The sequence below is a fragment of the Apium graveolens genome, unplaced genomic scaffold (assembly GCF_009905375.1).
Source record: "Apium graveolens cultivar Ventura unplaced genomic scaffold, ASM990537v1 ctg3091, whole genome shotgun sequence".
Lineage (NCBI taxonomy): Eukaryota > Viridiplantae > Streptophyta > Magnoliopsida > Apiales > Apiaceae > Apium > Apium graveolens.
Genome location: NW_027417934.1, coordinates 7,418 through 19,428, shown reverse-complemented (window position 1 = coordinate 19,428; position 12,011 = coordinate 7,418). Strand labels below are relative to the sequence as shown.

Sequence of the window (12,011 nt, the reverse complement as noted above, 5' to 3'; positions counted from 1 at the left end):
AGAACAGAATTGTGACTGAAGGGGTTCTTAGTCACCTTGCAGATGGAGAAGAATGGAAAGAATTTGACAAAAACTATCCGGATTTTGCAGCGGATATTCGTAATGTAAGGCTCGGTCTTGCAACTGATGGATTTCACCCGTACAGTATTGCTACTTTTATTGTATACTAAAAATGGTCTATAGTACTACTTGTGTACAACCTTCCACATACCATGTTCATGAAGAATCCATACATGTTTATGACACTACTAATACCCGGGCCAAATGATCCTGGGAGGAATCTGAATGTCTATCTTAGGCCTTTGATTGATGAACTTATTAGTTTATGGCAGGTTGGTGTGCAGATATATGATGCTTCTACGAAGACCAATTTCATGATACGGGCTGCCTTGTTATGGACTATCAGTGACTTTCCCGGGTTGGGTATGGTTAGCGGATGGTCAACCCACAGAAAGATGGCTTGTCATGTGTGTATGGGTGAAGTTAAAGCCAAGCAACTACCACACAGCAGGAAGTCCAGCTTTTATGGGTTACATATGTGGAACCTAGACAAGCGCCGAAGAAGTCGACGAAAAGGTCAAATTGTCCATAACATGTGTGCTGGAATCACATTTCCACCACCAGGGAAACCACATAACAAAGAAAGGGCAGATGGCTTTGGGGATTCACACAATTGGACACATATTACTAGCTTCTTTGATCTACCATATTGGGATTCATTGCGTCTATGTCATTCTATCGATTTTAGGCACACAGAGAAAAATGTGTTTGAAAACATATTTCAAACTATTTTATACAGTGCCAAAATGAAGGATACCACATGATCAAGAGAAGACTTAAAGGGAATGGGCATCATGAAAGAGTTATGGATGAATGGTAGACACAGGCCTAGAGATAGATATGAACTCACCCGAGATCAGCTGAAATTGTTATGTAAATGGGTACATTGATTGAAACTTCCAGATGGTTGCCCATCAAACTTGAAGAGATGTTTTAAGATAGCTAAGTTGAAATTTCATGGCATGAAGTCACATGATTATCACGTATTTATGCAAAAGTTTTTATCTTCTGCATTTCGTGAACTTCTTCCAGATGACATACACAAAGTACTTTGTGATCTTTCAAATTTTTTCAAGGACTTGTGCTCAACTACACTACTTGCATCAAATATTAGGCAGTTGGACAAAAACATAGCTGGGATCATTTGTACTTTGGAGACTAAATCCTTTCCAGCTTTGTTTGATCCAATGGAGCATCTTCCCATTCATCTACCCGAAGAGTGCAGACTCGACAGCCCTGTCCCATCACGATTAATGTATAATATTGAAAGACTACAACGCAAAATGAAACAAAAAGTAGGGAACAAAGCACGAGTTGAAGGTTCCATTGCTGAAAATTATGTACATGAAGAGTTGACACATTTCTGTTTCATGTACTTTGAGTCAGGAGTTGAGACAGCGCACAACTGGCTAGGTCGTAATGTGGTTGATGATCGCTCATGGGATCCACATAAACTCGAGGCGTTTACATATCAGGTAGAGCTCCTCAGAGCATATACATGTTACCATTTAGATGTGGATTCCATACATGTTGCAGCACATCATGTTCTTACCAACATGCGTGAAGTGGCATTCTATATCACGTAAGTAATAAAATATTTTCATTCATAATTAAAACTTTGAAACATTCTTCACAAAAGTATGTGATTCAGTTCGTTGGAGAGCCGGGAAGCGGAGCATTATTCCCACCATTATTCCCACCATTATTTACTGTATTGTATGGATGCCCTGCCTATAGAAAAAATATGTGATAAGCCTAATTTATACACAGACTCTCTGATCTTCTTAAATTATTAAATTTATGATTTTGAATTTTGATTTTTAATTAATTATAAAACTCAGTATAAAATATTTTAGGCCTCAATAATCTCTAAAAATAGCTATATATTAATTCTTAGAATTTTTAATTGTTCAGGCCTCATGGAAGTGATAAATTAAAATGGATGTGTATTTGAATAAAATAATACACCCCTAACCATTCAATTACAATGTGAGTATTACTGATGTGTATAATTCCCGACATAATTACTCTTTTTCAGATTCAGTGTCTAATTATTTTCTTTATAGCAGCGCTACATTAGCATATGTGGAAAGAAAGGAGTTGATCCTAAGGTGACCCAAATTCAGAGCTAGGTAGGGGCGGTGGGTGGAGTTCGTAAGAACGTAATTCTTGGACATCCACGGGTTCGAGCCTCTAATATTTACGGTATATTTCTTTTATAGACTGGAAATGTTTAAAATATATGAGCGTGAGTTGTTACATATAGTTTCTTCCCAATGATAATATATTGACATTATGTTGTTATAGAGCCTGGTGCACGTCCGCCACGTTCTCGGAAAGGAGAAGGAAGCTCTGGAAGATCTGCTTTGACTCGCATACAAGATGAAATGTTCATGCGTGTCGTGGATGAGACCTTGGCCCAGGCTCGAGCCAATTCCGAAGAGTATATGTTGACACCCGAGCAGATTCGTCTCTTAGCACATGGAGTGGTGGAAGGAGACTCCCCACTACCTCCGAACCATCCTATTACCAGAGAGACGCGTCAAGCTTTTGTTAGGGTTGTGATGGAGGTCCTAAATAATATCTATAAGACCCACGAACCAGGAGCTGCCAAGGTATGATCAATTTGATTTTTTATTTAGTTTTATTAATTTTTTTTATGCCTCGTCACTTGAAATCATTCCTGAATAGTTGTTGGAAGCTGGAAACATAAAGGCCGCCTAATTAACTCGAAACTTAAACAGGCCAGCTTAGCACCCATGAAAGATTACCTTGATTTCCTATATCTTGATTATTAACATTTCCTCATGCAATTTAAAATTGTAAAAAAACAGACACAAATAGGCTCTTGAAGCACACTTGCAGGGAAATACCCAAAGAGAAAACAACCAAGTTTATAAAATTCTGGTGCATGCTAGCCCCCAACCAAATACTAATATATCCCTAATCATATATTTATATAAATATCATGGACTGGGATATTGGGAGGAATAATACATGTTTCTCCTTGTCTTGGTCTGAGCCCTATAGTCTCTCTGTCTCGTTTTAAATAAAATATATTAAAGCCATTGACAATGTTTTTAGTATATTTAAAGCATGCATGCATCACCATTAACACCAAGCACTTGACTTTTTAGAGAGAGCTGGTGAGAGTTTTTCTTCTAAAGAGGACAAACTTGAGGTTAGGAATTAGGATTCTTGGTTGGTAAAATTTAATTAACACAATTATATATGGACCGCTACCAATGATCAATCACATAACCTAATTATGATCTTCCTGTACAGATACGAGTTTTATCCATAATAAAATGATGATAAATTTTCTTGCATTACACAAAAGTTGGCATTCATACAAATAAAATAACCTTATTACCTTCCAAATTATGCGACCCATAAGTTTATGTAAGTGTATAAAAGTGTAAAAACAATTCATAGTAATTCCCAATTTTAATATTGTCTGAATTTAATAAATTGTGAATCATCTTTAATATGATTTGGGATGCTACTCGTAATTCTTAATCCGGGTGCTGCTTGATGTTTAGTCGCGACTCCAAACACATGATTGAAATTAATAAATAGATAAAAGCTCAGTTTAATCACTGAATTCATGTTCAGGTACGCTATAATTAACATCAACAATTCAATAAAATAGAGTATAAGTGTTTTATTATACTTAGATTGAACTCTACCAAATCTGGGTGTCACAAGGTCTATACTCTAAGTAATAGCCAGGGTTAGCGGGTGAGGGCCCTTGTTTGAGGGACAAACCTCGACTCCAACAGATCTGCCTATCTGGTGAAAACAAGGGCAAGTGTTTTTCACTTGATTCGGAATGGATGGCAATGAAGTTGTGATTCCTTTGATTATTTTTTTAATTTTAAGTTTCTAATTCAGAATTAAATTTAGCAGCACCACTCGCATTATGTAGAAATTTATTATTTATATGATCATGTTTAGTCTTAACAATTTACTGTAATTTATTATTCGGCATGGCAGTTTGTCTCTTATTAGATACGACAACTAACTTATTAAAGTGTGTATTGTAGGGGAAAGCCCGAGCTAACGAAGATGATTCGGATGATGGTGAGAGCAATAACGAGAGTACCGAGACTAATGAAGATCGTGACATGAGCGGTTCTTTTTATGATCATGTCCCTCGTGGTGGTCATTAGGGGTTAATATTAGCTTTATGTATTTGAATGTTTGTAAGATAACTAGGTTGTGCTTGTAAACATAATTTGGTTTGTAAACTGAATTTTAGTTTGCTTTCTACTTTTGATTGTGAATTAGTATGGATTTACGGTATAACTAATATAAATTATGTATTATGACTTGATTGCGAGGTTTAGAGTTTGTTTTAAGTTTGCGATTGCATAAGATTTTGGCAGGTTTAGAATTTAAATTGGAAGCCGAAAATGGCTGGATACTGAAAAATTAGTATTTGGTTATTCTGGAAAAATAAACTTACGACGATTGTTCTTCAAATATTCCGTCATAATTTTCCTAGAAAAACAAACTTACGATGGTTGTTCTTCATATATCCCGTCGTAATGTATATATTTTCATATTTAAATTTTCTTTTTGAATTTTCATTTCCCGGCTTGTAGACCCCACCTTCTAAAATACGACATTTTTTCTGTTGTAACTTTCTAACTTACGATAAATTCTTCTGTCGTAAAATTATATTTTATTTCATTAAAAGTGGGTCCCGTAAAGTAATAAGCGACATTTTTTTCCGTCGTAAGTTCATAACTTACGACGTTATTATTCGTCGTATTATAGTATCTTACGACGATAAATTCCGTCGTAAGTAGATTTATTATTTTATTGAGTATGTGGGCCCCTCCTTCCTAACTTGCGACGTAATTTTAACTTGTGACGAAAAACGAACTTACTACTCGACCAAAAAGGATGATTTTTTCCGTCGTAAATGGCTCAATTACGACGATTTCAGTTCAAAAAACCCGTCGTAAATGGCCAGATTTCTTGTAGTGATATTGATAATTAAATGGTTTTTGCGTAGCAATGAGAATTTTTGTGCTCTTTGAATTGTTTACTAGTATAGTTTAATCTGCACTTCTTTTGGCAAACAGATAATATGTTGTTCTTAGTTAAATCAGTGTTCTTGTTCATATGTAGGTTGATTTTAATTTACCTCAACGTTTTGACATTACATATGTTGATTCTGACTCGGGAAAAAAGCGCCCCATCATGATTCATAGAGCAGTTCTCGGGTCCCTGGAGCAATTTTTCAGAGTGTTGATAGAGCACTATGCTGGAGATTTTCCATTATGGCTTTCTCCAATTCAAGCTAGAATTTGGCCCGTCACAGACATGTAGGTAAGTTCTTGCATGATTATACATTTAACTTCCATCAGCCCATCTACCAAACATTTTTTACAAGATTTAAGTTATTTATTTGGTTTACCAAAAAGTTATATTAGTATAAGAAGAGGTTGTGCTTTTCTACAGTTGGACTACTGTAAAGAGGTGACCAGAAAGATGAAAGCTAATAGTATTCAAGCTGAAGTTTGCAGTGGTGAGCGTCTGCCGAAGCTCATCAGAAATGCTGAAAAACAAAAGATTCCTCTAATGGCGGTCGTCGGGCCCAAGGAAGTTGAGACACATACAGTTACAGTTAGGTCTAGGTTTTCTGGGGAGCTCGGATCCATGACAATTGACGATTTGGGGTGGTCATCTCAGGCTCCCTTTTGATCAATATATAAGTAAGATTACATTATCATATTCAAGCATTTTTATTTTTCCTAATCTGGATGTTAGTAATAAGGTGACATTGTTATCATTGTTATTATTGTATTGAAATGTTTAGTTTATGAAATTAAATTTGTGTTGCATATTTGATTTTTCTACAGGCTCTTACAAGTGCTTGCAAGTGGTTCCACCAGGATAATATGCTTCTGGGCCGATGACATTCCTCGGTTCCTATAAAGCTCCCATTACAGTTGAGTTTCAAGGAAATTTGAAGGCTCATGTAGACCTCAACCAACTCAAATCACAGGACGGATGGATCATTTTCCAACAAATCGATGCCTTGATGGTGGTGTCTTTGATGGTCGAGGCCAAGTTGCTAGGTCTGAAAATAATTGTGCCCAAACTGGAAAATGTAGCAATTTACCCATAGTATGTATATAGTAATTGTTAATCCTTGTTAGATTATTTAGGTTGTCAGATTAGAAACTCGAAAATTGACTATATGCATGTTTTTTTATCTGTTATTCTTAGAATATATGGTTCAACCAGGTGACCTTTATGCCCACTTCAAGAAAGCTGAGGTACGACACCTTTTCGAGAATAGTGGGTAATGAGATAATAATGAAGATTTTGGGTAATAGAAATCAACTTGCTTAGTTTTAGTGATTGGGGGTGCTTTTATGCCATTGGAATCTTGAATATAGCTTAGTAATTTTTTTATTTTTTAAGCTTATATGATATTTGTTGTGTTTATAATGAATGCTCTAGAAAGTCCTACAATGGGCTCATTTTTTCACGATACTTACTGCTGCTAACTTAAGGGATTATAGTTCTTGAAATGGCTAGTGTATGTTGTTGTCATGACCATAGAAACATAGACCCTGCTTCCTGTTTCATTTGTAGTTGGTATGTCGTGTTAGTAAGTTTTCAGATGTCAACTAATGGTAGGGAGTAGTTCTGGGGATATTATAGTAGAGAAGGTTGTAAAACATTTGTTATGTTGGGAAATAGGAAAGTCTTAAGCTCTTTGATTATTGTAATGTTCCTTAATAGTCCAGTTTGTTTGAACATTTATAATCTGCTTATGAGTGGGTGGATTCGCTTAGGTGAGAACATATAGAAGTAAAAGAAGGTCTTTATAGTTATCTGTTGTAGGGAGCTACGATAAATTAAAAGGAGATGATTAAAATTGGATGGAACATTGAATGGTGAAAATCAGATGATTAATATGTACAAGATATGTAACTCTATGAATGTCCACTCTCTTTATATTAAAAGAGAATTCATTTTTCAGCCCTTAAACCTATCAAATACCTTTTTGTCTTGTTAGAAGTTTATTTGAAAATATGACATGTTCTTATATTTTCATTTATACCTTGCATGTATGTTGACTTTACATGCTTACTTGGGATCTAAGACTTGAACTATGAATGGACCAGTTTTAGACTTGGCATTTTCAAATACCTTTTTGTCTTGTTAGAAGTTTATTTGAAAATATGACATGTTCTTATATTTTCGTTAATTCCTTGCCTGTATATTGGCTTTACATTCTTACTTGGGATCTAAGACTTGAACTATGAATGGACCAGTTTTAGACATAGCATGTTCTGATATCCACCAAATTTTCTATGCAGTAATTTATGTTCTCACTAGTTTGTTTTATCTGGATGTAGCTGTCATTTCAGATGTGGACAAATCAGATTCATGAAACTATAAACTCATAGAAAAAAGGGGATGCTGCTTTATGGCGTAAAGAATTTCAAGCTGCTGTTGAGTGCTTCACACATGTATGGAGTTTAATATCCATCTTCTTCTAAGCAGTTATAGTAAGCTACTAAATAAAATTTTATGCTATGTCTTACCTTCTTTTATTTTTTATGTTTCTATTTATCTAAATTAAACCGGTTAGTGGTGAAACTTAACTTAGTTCGTATACAGTATGAATTCCAAAATTTCTAAGCATGTAAACACGCTTGATATTTGTACAGGCGAAACAAAAGGCTAAGCAACCAGATCCTTCCTAGCGCAGAATTATTTCCAGCGCATAATTTGGGGATTTTAAATTTTGAAGTTTAGAATTAGAACCACTCATTGAAATAGTTCAAAGGCTTGGAACAAGAAGGTTTGCATGTTGTTGAATCTTCACTAGTACAGACTGGACTTTTAGCGTCGGTCAAAACAACACTAAGGTGTCGGTCAAGTGGCGAAGTAAGTGTGGGAGACGCTATAGGTATGGACCTACAGCGTCGGTTAAATGAGCGACACACAAACATTAATTGCATCGGTTAAGCAACACACGTCATAGGGTCATAAACCGACGCTGTAGGTTAACTTATAGCGTTGGTGTTATATATATAACCGACGCTATTTGTTGCATTGCTAAGCATCGGTTGGACAAAATACCGACGTTCTTGGTTTGATTAATTGCGTCGATCATCTCAAATGCCGACGCTGTTGGTTGTCACTTGTTGCGTCGGTTGATTAAAATGTCGATGCATCAGGTTTTCATGATATACGTCGTGCTATTTAACCAACGCTATTTCTTCTCACCAAATACATCAATTAGCAGAAATGCCGACACATTTGCTTCTCATCAATAGCTTCGGTTAGCTAGAATGCCGACGCTTTTTGTCACAAAAAATTTATTTTTTCCTATTTTCCATTGATATTTTATATATTTTCTATAAACATGTTCCATTATACAATTAATACTAATATCCCAAAAATACAGTACAACAGAAAATTAAATTGTACAACTTAAAAATTATAAATTACAATAAATTTAGAAAATTTAATTATACCATTCGTGGGAGAAAAGTATATATTGAATTACACATACCATCCAACTCTTTCGATTATGGTTCCCTTACAGATAAAATAACACATATTGTGTCTCCCCTAACAACTACTTTAAAATTTTCAAGTCGCCTTTTTTCTTTCTGCAAAACGAGATCGCAAAACTACATCTTGTCTTTTGACACGAACATGAGATGCTTTTAAATGCTTGACCATCAGTTCTCATTTTCCTCTGAAATGTTCAAAAAATAATAAATTCACAATCATGCAAATTATAACCAACACGAAGATTATATATTTTAATTAAATATTTGAAATAACAAGGTAAGAAATGGTTTTATGCTTCTCCATACATATACTTTACTTTTGTTTTCCAAGATCCACCGGAGGATATGCTACTCTTATATTGGCTTCCACGTACCATTTACTTTTATACAAGCTTTAACCACATTTTCTACTTCCTGCTAAAAGGAAGAAAAAAGATAATATAAAGAGATCATCTATTGATACTTGTGAGTAAAACTCAGAAACAATATCTCTGTTAAGAAACATAAGGTCACATCCTTACATTCTCAGACAACAAAATTTGCTAGTGGCACTTGTTTCCCTCTCAAACAACTAGATCAACTCTTTCCAAGTTTTTTATACACTTTGCAAAGAAATGTGATAAAGACGCATGCAAGTTTCCTAGCAAAGGCGTAAAAAGTGCCTGATATCCCGTGACATAAATGATCATTTAAATGTTCAAGACAGAAAACTGAAAACTATGCGCCTCATATTTAGATTAAATCAAAACAGCTTATTCTATTATCTTGGAAGGACATGCAATGCATGAACACATGACAACATAAAATGGAGTTCTTTGGGAGTACGAACCTGATCAACAGTGGTTGAACTTTGAAGCCTCTTGAGGGAAGTATCAGTAAGAGAGCAAGCACGACGGTACAAAGAATACACCTCGGCTCTCTTTCCATCCAAATTGTAAGATTTAGCCAAGTAGAAATACCTACACCAATTGAAAAGGAAACCATTTATACAGATAAATAGCTAACAGAACTCTTACTAGTTAGAATATACTCATTTTTGAAACATCGACAGTGAATATAATTAGTTTGGTCTTCTCAAATCTCAAAATGCTGGATATCCGTCTATAGTAAATATATAGAAAGACCAATATATATATGGAAGACTGAAGTTCTGAAACACAACCTATACTGTATCAGGATACCGTTCTGACCTGGTCTAAATGAAGTTACTGGTTAATAGTTTCTACTTTTTAGATTTTATAGTTTAATTAAGTAGGTCTCCATGTAAAAAGAGGCCAACTAGTCATGACAAGAGATACTAATATTGTATGTTACTGAAAGATGGGGCTTATAACACTATAGGTTTATCCTTTTGCTAACAGACATAATGTTACATAGACAACTAGTGTGTTTGAGAGATGAGTGCGTTGAGAGTGGGGATTAGGGAGAGGGAAAATTGAGAGATGCGAGTGGGTGAGGTGAAGGGGGTGAGTGGAAGAGGAAAAGAGACAGAGAGGAGAAATATCTGGGGAAAATGAAAATTTTAATTTTGACCTAAGTATAAGATCTTATACTTAGGTCAAAACCAAAGAAAGGAAATGACTTTGTAAACCTTATATTTAATGAACTGTCTAGCAGAACTATCGTTTACGGGTAGACTTGACTCAGTTCTCAATGCCACTATATGCCATACTATAAAAGGTTTTATGGAAAATATAAAATTAATATCCAGATCAATCAAATGTGGACTTACCAAATTGTTCTTGAACAATTACTTCCAATAAGCAAGACAGTTTATCCACTTTAACCAGATGCCTCGGAGATCTTGGAACAATTACTTCCAATAAGCAATGTCAGATATTTCTGCACTTGTTAGTGCCACGATCAATCATGCTTTCTAGCATATTTATTGCTACCATCACTGGTTTCTGCAAACTGCAACACCTTCGGATAGTATCTCCGTGTACAAACATCATTTGTTAGTTGTCTTTCAGATGGCATAATGTATATATTGATAATCAAGATTGTTGGTTGTATTCCATACACAGTGAAGCCCTCAATATCATCAAATGTCATTAGCTACTTCTTAATAGGACCAGACCCCAGACCCCAGACATCATTAACAACAGTAAAACAAGATGGCTTAAATCTTGAAGGAGAAGGAGGATCACTATAAGTCTATAACACTTTTACTTAATTTGAGTAAAATTAATTTAATTTTACATAGAATATTTATTTATTTAATTTTAATTTTATCAACGGTGATATTGTGATACCCATATATAACATTTGGCAATTCTAAAGCAGAGACCATAGATGGGCACTGGAAAAGAAACATACAACATAGAAAAGAAACAACACATACACTCTAAATTCAAAAATATACCAAAGAAGAAACCTCTTTTTCTGTTAATACAAAGAGCATTAACTTGATTCATAGAGTCTAAAGAAGCAATAAATTAGATCAGTCATTATGAATATTGTTTTCTTCTTATGCATCCCTTCTAGTTCTCCTGATTCTTTCCATTGTTATTGGCTTTGACTTATTAAATGCCATATGAGAATAATGATAATCAATTTGTATACAGAACTGCAGACGTGGGTGCAAGGGAATCCCAGAAGTCAAATTATTTAACGTAAATCGTCGTTGCAGTTTACCAAAGGAAGAGATAACATTAAACAAAAGTTTAACAGCAAAGTGGATCAATAGATTAAGTAAATAGACTGAAAAGACTATACATTATCTTTAATATCTCAGTAATAATAATATTTACTGCATTATTAAATGAATATGTACCACAGAAGTCAAACAAATGTTTGTAAGAGTCATCATTATACAAGCATCTAGAAATTTGGTATGCATAAGGAAATTAAATTTACTGATAGCAAAAAGGATTCAAGTTTACTTTTAAAAACTTAATAATGCCCTTACTTTAAACCGTAAGCCACACTCCCTCATCATTCAAAGTCTTGATATTTTGAGCATAAGCTGCATTTGTTTTCTCAGCAACTAACTTAGAGCTTATAAACAGATACTATTTGAATGTGACGACCACTAGCAGGACTTAAATCACCTAGATATGTCCTAGGTAATAATGTGATACAACTTACACTCTGAAGGAAGTCCTATTTTTCCTTTTGCCAAGTCACCTGCCAAAGTGGCAAAATACATAAAAATTAAATGAAAACAGAAGAAATGACTTGTATTAATTAAATGAGCAACACTACTCTTAGAGCTGGTATTTCCTCTATGCTCTTAAATTTAAGAAGTCAGCCTTAAAAGCAATAGGCCAAAAAGGGCAATATTACAAGAAAGGTTGTGTCATGGCATATCAAGTCACCCGTTAAAAAGCCTAACTTGGATCAACTTTAAAATTGGAATCAATTTCAATAATTAACTAATAGGTATCAACCTTA

General features: G+C 34.7%; 1 long non-coding RNA gene across 1 annotated transcript; it reads right to left on the bottom strand.

Moving 5' to 3' along the window:
- Positions 1-8,587: 8,587 nt before the first annotated feature.
- LOC141700918 (uncharacterized) lies at positions 8,588-10,792 on the bottom strand. The gene is made up of 4 exons (XR_012566592.1): positions 10,348-10,792; positions 9,445-9,574; positions 8,922-9,029; positions 8,588-8,800 (listed from the first exon to the last, which is right to left on the bottom strand). It is a non-coding gene; the product is annotated as an uncharacterized LOC141700918 (long non-coding RNA).
- Positions 10,793-12,011: the final 1,219 nt, after the last annotated feature.